The 9,997-nt window shown below is 37.9% G+C and overlaps 1 pseudogene; it reads left to right on the plus strand.

Moving 5' to 3' along the window:
* Positions 1 to 714: 714 nt before the first annotated feature.
* On the plus strand, positions 715 to 9,506 carry LOC149007594 (G-type lectin S-receptor-like serine/threonine-protein kinase RKS1; annotated as a pseudogene).
* The last annotated feature ends 491 nt before the right edge of the window (positions 9,507 to 9,997 follow it).

A 9,997-nucleotide genomic window follows, 5' to 3' on the forward strand; every position in this document is an offset into this window, starting at 1 on the left:
GCCAATAGTTTTAATAGATTACTCTTTGATGTACAATGATCTTCCCTCCACTAGTTCTTGATTTTGTTCTTTTTTTTTCTTTCAAGATCTTTGAATTGAACTAATCTCCAACTACTCGGTTTCTAGAGGTAGATTAATCTTTTTTTGGAGTAATTTTTTTCTTCTGTGTGTGTTGATTTGCATGGCTAACTTATTTTGTTGCCGATGGATTTATTTCTGTTTACTTCCTTGTATGAAGTTTTGTTTACCTATTTGGGTATATATCGAAAAATTGTTGAATTTTGTTTCCCGGGCTTCTGCCCAGGGTGTTAGGGTCGGTGAAGAAAGGACCTGGCCCAAATTCGCCTTGCCTCTCGAATGGAGAATGGATGGACAGGGTAAATGGCTGGTACCAGAAAATATAAATGTAAGAGGCTTGTTTTTAAAAATATTTAGAAACATAAAATATTTAAATATAAAAGATAAAAATTATATTTACTCACACATGATGGATAAAATGGTAATTTTAATTTTAAATTAGCAGAAAAGTTAATGGTGGTGGGTAACTTGAAATTCAAAAAAATAAATAAATAAATAAATAAAGAACTGTGGGCAGTCTAGAAGTTTTTCTCACTTATAGGTGGGTAGTCATGAATTTAGGCCCAACTTAAGTGAGGGTCATGATTCAAACTTCTATATTAATTTTCATTGGTATGATTCAGAGGATGAGTAGGACGGAAAACACCATTAGTTAGTTGAGTTAGCCAAATCCACTGGCTCCTAGAGATTGTGCTATGTTCCCTCTCATACTCTTATGCTTATTCCTCCTCTTCCTGTTCTGTGTCTACGATGCCACACTCATTTCTCCTTCCGATTACCTAAGGCCAAACGAATCAATCTCTGATGGACAAATCCTTGTCTCAGCTGGAAACAATTATGCCTTTGGCTTTTTCAGCCCTGGGAATTCTAGTTACAGGTATGTTGGAATTTGGTATTATAAAGTGTTGGGAAAATCTAAATTCGAATACAAAGTTGCGGAAACTTCCGTGGTTTGGGTTGCCAACAGAGATAACCCTATCAAAAATTCCTCTGGGTTCCTGTCCCTTGGCCAAGATGGGAATCTCGTTGTCTCTTCCCATGGTGACCAAAAATGTTTATGGTCGACCAATGTCTCCTTGAGTCCCAATTCCACCTTTGTGAGGCTCCTCAACTTTGGAAACCTCATTCTATATAGTGGCAACACACATAGGCTCCTGTGGCAGAGCTTCGATCATCCAACGCACATGCTCCTTCCTGGGATGAAACTAGGGATCGACCGGAGGACCAATCTTCAAAGGTTCCTAATATCTTGGAAATCCAAAGATGATCCTGGCCGAGGGATTTATTCATTCAAGTTCAACTCACGTGGACGGTGTACCGAGCTATTCTTGTACAAAGGGTCGACTCCGATTTGGAGATCTGGCCCCTGGAACGGCCAAAGGTTTAATGGTATGCCACTAATGAACACATACCTCTACAGGACCAAATTCGTTGACAATAGCGAGGAGCTTTACTCAATTAACTACATGTACAACTCTTTATTCTCACCATACATGCTGAATTACTTCGGGGAGATGCAACGGATGACATGGATAGAGAAAGAACGTCGATGGAGCATATTCTATTCGACATTTGACAATGAGTGTGAGTGTTACGGATATTGCAATGCTTACGGGAGCTGTCGCACAGAGGAGAACACTGTGGAGTGCGTGTGCCTACCAAGTTTCCAACCAAAGTCTCAAATGCACTGGTCCTTTAGGGAATGGTCTGATGGGTGTGTGAGGAAGAGAAGCCTTGGGTGCGGTAAGGGAGATGGGTTCCTAAAGCTGGTAGGCCTAAAGCTTCCAGACACATCCATGGCTCTAGTCAACAAGAATTTGAGTCTCGACGAGTGTAAGCAAGAGTGCTTCAAGAACTGCTCTTGCACTGCCTATGCCCCTACATATTTTACTGGTGGCGGCAGTGGTTGCATTGCTTGGTTCGGCAACTTGATGGACATTCGATATTTTAGTTGTGGTGGCGATTATTTTCACCTACGAGTGGATGCAGTGGAGCTAGGTCAACTCATTTCTTAAATCAATGAGTTCCTTCTTGTTCTTTTTTTTTTTTTGGGGGGGGGGGGGGTTCAAATATATCTGTTCATGATGATGGTTTTATGTGTTGCAGCTGAACATGCAAGAAAAGATGGAGGATTTCTTCACAACAAGCAGACTCTGGTGATTCTTATCGTGTCTCCTGTTGTGGTTGTGCTTCTCTTCGCTACTTTTGTGTATCAATTGCTAAAGAAGAGAAGAGGTAAAAAATAATAAATAAAAAAATGAATCTTTTTCATGGTTTATTTACTCAGAGTAGTATCAAGCAACTTCTAATATCTAATTACAACCGATTAGGAACAATTGAGAAGCGAGCGTAGTAGGTTCTTATTTGATTTCACTAGTTCAACAAGAAACTTTATTGGGAAAAAAAAGTTCGAAGACATTGATTTGAATGCCGAATTGCCATTCGTTGAACTACAAGTTGTGGCAACTGCCACGGACAATTTCTCTCCCAATAACAAGCTTGGACAAGGCGGTTTTGGTGTTGTCTACAAGGTGACTTCTCTTGTTCTTCAGTTACTATTTAGTTTAATTAATAGATTGCAAGCATGGCTGCAATACTATAACGGTATTGGTTCAAGGGTTTATTAATTTGTTTTAATCTCAATTTCGGGTCGGTTGTCCAATGGGAGCGGATAGCTGTTAAAAGACTATCCAGGAATTGGGCAAGGAATTGAAGAGTTTAAAAATGAGGTTCTATTGATTGCAAAACTTCGCACAGAATTTGGTTAGCCTTCTTGCTTGTTGTGTGCATGAAGAAGAGAAGATTTCAATCTACGAGTTCATGCCCAATAATAGCTTGGATTCTTTCATTTTTGGTATGCTTCACTCTTATTAACTAGCTAGGAATTGTGTCTCTTCTTCAATTATTAATATCATTATTATTATTATTAGTGTCTAATTCTGATAATGCTTTGAACAGATGATAGTAAGAAAGCTTGCTTGTTGGATTAAATGATTTGAAATCATAGTAGGAATTGCTCGTGGTGTTCTTTACCTTCATCAAGACTCTAAGTTGAGAATCATCCATAGAGATCGAAAGCTTGCAATGTATTACTAGCGAGGGTGAACCCCAAAATTTCAGATTTTGGTATGGCAAGAATTTTGGAGGAAATCAAGAACAAGAAAATACAAGAAAAGTTGTTGGGACATAGTAAGTTTTCCAATCCTTCTTCTCAAAACACAAAGAAAGAGAGGGAGTAGCCAGTTCAAAAATTATGCACAAATTTTCTGTGTCTCTAAGTAAATGATGATCTTTCCCTTCTCCAAAAGCCTTATTTTAGAGGTGCCTGTAAAAATGAGAGAGAAAAAAAAAAAAAGAAAATTAAGCAATCACACACAACATATGAGAAACTTAATGTGATCTGGAAAACTGCTTAAAACTGCAAGCAGAATCTAAAAACAAAAGAAAAGAAGATAACTTGTTCATCTATCTCTCTATATGTGATTGAGGTAGACTTGACAACTTTCTAGCTCAGCATATGTCTTCCATATTTGCAAACCAATTGACTTCACATATGAATTTACCCATAAATATAACTTGATCATTTTTTGTTTTTTTTGGGATGAATGTAAAACTTGTGATTTTTTCTTTCTTTCTTTCTTGGCAAAGGTCCTTCATTAAGTGTAACATTGTCATATGATTAAACAAATTATTTTACTACTTCCATGAACTTAATTATTTTTATTTTAATTGTTGCTTTGTCAATATAGTGGTTATATGTCACCAGAGTATGCAATGCAAGGACTTTTCTCAATAAAGTCAGATGTTTTTAGCTCGGGGTATTGTTAATAGAGATAATAAGTGGCAAAAGGATTGCGATATTTTCATGATGATGCATCAACGCATCTAATAGAACATGTAAGTATATATTTTTGCTTACATTTTTAGTTATGAAAAGGTGTTCTTTTCAATCAAGAATCCTCATATTCAGACAATCACATTGAAAATTTTCAGGTATGGGAGTTGTGGAAAGAAGGTAATACATTGGAGATAGTTGATTCATCAATGGGTGACTCCTACCTTGGCTATGAAGTTTCAAGATGTATCCAAATTGGGTTGTTATGTGTGCAACAAAGTCCATCAGATAGGCCAACCATGTCAAGTGTTATTTTCATGTTGGAAAATGAAATCGAGATGTCTGTACCTAGCGACCTCCTCTTCTGATGCAGAGAACTCTCAATGACCAAGATACACTTCCCTCTATAAATGGAGTGATAGTTAGTGATATAGAACCTCGATAAAAGGAGTTTTTTTGGCATTGTATGATGGTTATTTGAAGATGTTAGTAATCCATTGTCATGACATCTATGAACCCAGCTTGATCTTCTCCAATGTTATGTAATCACCAACTCAATTTTCCACTATCCATGGGTGTGGCCATGGCAATTTTAGATATATAGGCAGATATGGCTCAAGGTGATTAGATTTGACAAATTCAAATCCTATAAATAAGGAGAAAGAAAATTTGTTAAATTGAATCTAATCCCATTGAGCTGTATCATCCTATATCTGATTAGTGTGATGGAACATTGATAAAGGGTGCAGTTTTTAATTCTTCTTTTTTGGCATTGTGTGTTGGTTGTTTGAACATATTAATAATCCATTATCATGCAAATGCATCTACAAAGGGTGGTGTATATATATACATATAAAACATGATCATTGGGTTAAAGATGGTTCAGGTTTGGTTTGGTCTGTTTCACTACAATTCAATTAAATCACTTAAAACCAAAATCTTGAACCGTGTATTGTTCTTAATTAAACTGATTCAAAATTGATTCCTGGTTATCGGCACAGATTCTGATCGACAACCTTAAGTAATAAACTCAACTCGTTTCTCTTCATTGGGTCTTCGCTAGTGAAACTCATTTTCTTTTCTGGGTTAAAGCAAGTGAAATTTCAAAATAAGGAACAAGCAAGACTGATGAATAAGCTATTGGTTCCTCTTTCATCGGATCCTCCTGGATTCTACAGAGGCGGCAGCGCAAATTATGAGCTCCAGTGGCAAAGCTTCGACCACCAGATGAAAGTACGTCTTCTGGGCATGAATCTAGGTTTGGATCAGAAGACCGTTTCGCAACAGAAATTTGGTTTCACTGTTGAGAGGTTCTATGTCGATGGTTGGTTTGCAGGGCTTAGCAGCATATCTACCCAATCCCAGCGAGGGCTTCACATTTTCTGTTGTGGGTTACCTTTTGAAAGAAAGATGCATGCCAGGGTGTCATAGAAGACATAGGAATTGGGGGAGTCCGGATCAGCGACGCCGTCTTCGACCACAAAAATCAATGGGGCGCAGTGAAAAACACTTTTTGGAAAAAAATAAAAAAAAAAAAACTTTTTCACCAGTGAGACCACTGGTTTCGTGGTTAGGAAGCCATGGGGGAGCACCTGCAGTCCCGACGGAGAGATGATCGGGATTGGAATTGGGGTATAAGGCTAGACGTCACGGTAATTAATGAGGCAAACTGATCATCTCGAGGTCCCATATGTATGGAAGAATCAGAGTAACAACCATTGGAGACTTGTCGCCCATCTTAGACTCCATATCGTAAGGCATTTACCAGATGCGCCATTCTATAAGGCAAGAAGATGATTAGACTACCATGTCTTGTCTTACGAGGAAGGAAATTGCCGAGTGCTCACATGAATGCACGGATCGTGCGCCTACGCGAGAGGTCGAAACAAGATCGAGACTTTGATCTTAACGTTGGTTTGCAAAGTTATTTTTACTTGTGTGAAACGAGCTGTCAAATCGACGCTTGACCCTCCTTTGGATCTCAACTGTACTTTGCACGGTGCTACGCATTAATTACGTAACACCAAGCAAGACCCACATGGAAAAACCTTGCAATAATAGAAAGTCTACTTAGATATCTCTTTATACACCATTATCTTGATCATACTTTGTCAAAAGCTCTTGGCTTATTGTTAATACTCGCTGGGTTTTAAAGAGAGCATGAGAAGAAAGGAAACATCATTTCCAGGTTGAGCTGATCCATTGGCTCTGGAGATTGTGTTGTGTTCCCCTAATCCACTAGCTGCTGGAGATGTGCTATGTTCCCTCTCAACACAGCTTATTCCTCCTCTCCGGATCACGATGCACCCCCACTTCTCCTTCCAAACCTAAAACCAACCAAATAAACGATGGAAAATCCTGTCCAGCTGGAAACACAGCCGGGCTTTTTCAGCCCTAGGGATTTAGACAGGTATGCTGAAATTTGGTATTACAAAGTGTTGGGGAAACCCAATACAAAGTCGGCCCAAACCACCACACAACAAAAAACCAGGGAAAAAAAACAAAAAAAAACCGACCAACCCACAACAACCACGGGCAAACAGCTACTGACAAAGGGCGACCCGATTGGAGATCGGCCCCCGGAGCGGCCAAAGGTTTAAGGTATGCCACTAATGAACACATACCTCTGGGACCAAACGTTGACAATAGCGAGGAGCTACCAAAACTACATGTACAACTCTTATCTCACCAACATGCTGAATTACTTCGGGGAGATGCAACGGATGACATGGATAGAGAAAGAACGCGATGGAGCAATTCTATTCGACATTTGACAATGAGTGCGAGTGTTACGGAATTGCGGTGCACGGGAGCCAGCGCACGAGAGGAGAACAACCGTGGAGTGCGTGTGCCCACCAAGTTTCCAACCAAAGTCTCAAATGCAACTGGTCCTTTAGGGAATGGTCCGATGGGTGTGTGAGGAAGAGAAGCCTGGGTGCGGTAAGGGAGATGGGTTCCTAAAGCTGGTAGGCCTAAAGCTTCCAGACACATCCATGGCTCTAGTCAACAAGAATTTGAGTCCCGACGAGTGTAAGCAAGAGTGCTTCAAGAACTGCTCTTGCACCGCCTATGCCCCTACAAATTCCGGTGGCGGCAGTGGTTGCATTGCTTGGTTCGGCAACTTGATGGACATTCGATATTTTAGTTGTGGTGGCGATTATTTTCACCTACGAGTGGATGCAGTGGAGCTAGGTCAACTCATTTCTTAAATCAATGAGTTCCTTCTTGTTCTTTTTTTTTTGGGGGGGGGGGGGGGTTCAAATATATCTGCTCATGATGATGGTTTTATGTGTTGCAGCTGAACATGCAAGAAAAGATGGAGGATTTCTTCACAACAAAGCGACTCGGTGATTCTTATCGTGTCTCCTGTGTGGTTGTGCTTCTCTTCGCTACTTTTGTGTATCAATTGCTAAAGAAGAGAAGAGGTAAAAAATAATAAATAAAAAAATGAATCTTTCATGGTTTATTTACTCGGAGTAGTATCAAGCAACTCTAATATCTAATTACAACCGATTAGGAACAATTGAGAAGCAGGAGCGTAGTAGGTTCTTATTTGATTTCACTAGTTCAACAAGAAACTTTATTGGGAAAAAAAAGTTCGAAGACATTGATTTGAATGCCGAATTGCCATTCGTTGAACTACAAGTTGTGGCAACTGCCACGGACAATTTCTCTCCCAATAACAAGCTTGGACAAGGCGGTTTTGGTGTTGTCTACAAGGTGACTTCTCTTGTTCTTCAGTTACTATTTAGTTTAATTAATAGATTGCAAGCATGGTCTGCAATACTATAACTTGGTATTGGTTCAAGGGTTTATTAATTTGTTTTAATCTCAATTTCCAGGGTCGGTTGTCCAATGGGAAGCAGATAGCTGTTAAAAGACTATCCAGGAATTCAGGGCAAGGAATTGAAGAGTTTAAAAATGAGGTTCTATTGATTGCAAAACTTCAGCACAGAAATTTGGTTAGCCTTCTTGCTTGTTGTGTGCATGAAGAAGAGAAGATTTCAATCTACGAGTTCATGCCCAATAATAGCTTGGATTCTTTCATTTTTGGTATGCTTCACTCTTATTAACTAGCTAGGAAATTGTGTCTCTTCTTCAATTATTAATATCATTATTATTATTATTAGTGTCTAATTCATGATAATGCTTTGAACAGATGATAGTAAGAAAGCATTGCTTGATTGGATTAAATGATTTGAAATCATAGTAGGAATTGTTCGTGGTGTTCTTTATCTTCATCAAGACTCTAAGTTGAGAATCATCCATAGAGATCTGAAAGCTTGCAATGTATTACTAGACGAGGAGATGAACCCCAAAATTTCAGATTTTGGTATGGCAAGAATTTTTGGAGGAAATCAAGAACAAGAAAATACAAGAAAAGTTGTTGGGACATAGTAAGTTTTCCAATCCTTCTTCTCAAAACACAAAGAAAGAGAGGGAGTAGCCCAGTTCAAAAATTATGCACAAATTTTCTTGTGTCTCTAAGTAAATGATGATCTTTCCCTTCTCCAAAAAGCCTTATTTTAGAGGATGCCTGTAAAAATGAGAGAAGAAAAAAAAAAAAAAAAGAAAATTAAGCAATCACACACAACATATGAGAAACTTAATGTGATCTGGCAAAACTGCTTAAAACTGCCAAGCAGAATCTAAAAAACAAAAAGAAAAGAAGATAACTTGTTCATCTATCTCTCTATATATGTGATTGAGGTACACTTGTACCAACTTTCTAGCTCAGCATATGTCTTCCATATTTGCCAAACCAATTGACTTCACATATGAATTTACCCATAAATATAACTTGATCATTTTTTGTTTTTTTTTTGGGATGAATGTAAAACTTGTGATTTTTTTTCTTTCTTTCTTTCTTGGCAAAGGTCCTTCATTAAGTGTAACATTGTCCATATGATTAAACAAATTATTTTATTACTTCCATGAACTTAATTATTTTTTATTTTAATTGTTGCTTTGTCAATATAGTGGTTATATGTCACCAGAGTATGCAATGCAAGGACTTTTCTCAATAAAGTCAGATGTTTTTAGCTTCGGGGTATTGTTAATAGAGATAATAAGTGGCAAAAGGAATTGCGTATATTTTCATGATGATGCATCAACGCATCTAATAGAACATGTAAGTATATATTTTTGCTTACATTTTTAGTTATGAAAAGGTGTTCTTTTCAATCAAGAATCCTCATATTCAGACAATCACATTGAAAATTTTCAGGTATGGGAGTTGTGGAAAGAAGGTAATACATTGAAGATAGTTGATTCATCAATGGGTGACTCCTACCTTGGCTATGAAGTTTCAAGATGTATCCAAATTGGCTTGTTATGTGTGCAACAAAGTCCATCAGATAGGCCAACCATGTCAAGTGTTATTTTCATGTTGGAAAATGAAATCGAGATGTCTGTACCTAGCCGACCTCCTCTTCTGATGCAGAGAACTCTCAATGACCAAGATACACTTCCCTCTATAAATGGAGTGATAGTTAGTGATATAGAACCTCGATAAAAGGAGTTTTTTTTGGCATTGTATGATGGTTATTTGAAGATGTTAGTAATCCATTGTCATGATATCTATGAACCCAACTTGATCTTCTCCAATGTTATGTAATCACCAACACAGATTTCCACTATCCATGGGTGTGGCCATGGCAATTTTAGATATATAGGCAGATATGGCTCAAGGTGATTAGATTTGACAAATTCAAATCCTATAAATAAGGAGAAAGAAAATTTGTTAAATAATCTAATCCCATTGAGCTGTATCATCCTATATCTGATTAGTGTGATGGAACATTGATAAAGAGTGCAGTTTTTTTTCTTCTTTTTTTGGCATTGTGTGTTGGTTGTTTGAACATATTAATAATCCATTATCATGCAAATGCATCTACAAAGGGTGGTGTATATATATACATATAAAACATGATCATTGGGTTAAAGATGGTTCAGGTTTGGTTTGGTCTGTTTCACTATAATTCAATTAAATCACTTAAAACCAAAATCTTGAACCGTGTATTGTTCTTAATTAAACTAATTCAAAATTGATTCCTGGTTATCGGCACAGATTCTGATCGATAA

The sequence above is a fragment of the Hakea prostrata genome, chromosome 8 (genome assembly GCF_041222555.1).
Source record: "Hakea prostrata isolate BN-2017 chromosome 8, UWA_Hpros_2, whole genome shotgun sequence".
Lineage (NCBI taxonomy): Eukaryota > Viridiplantae > Streptophyta > Magnoliopsida > Proteales > Proteaceae > Hakea > Hakea prostrata.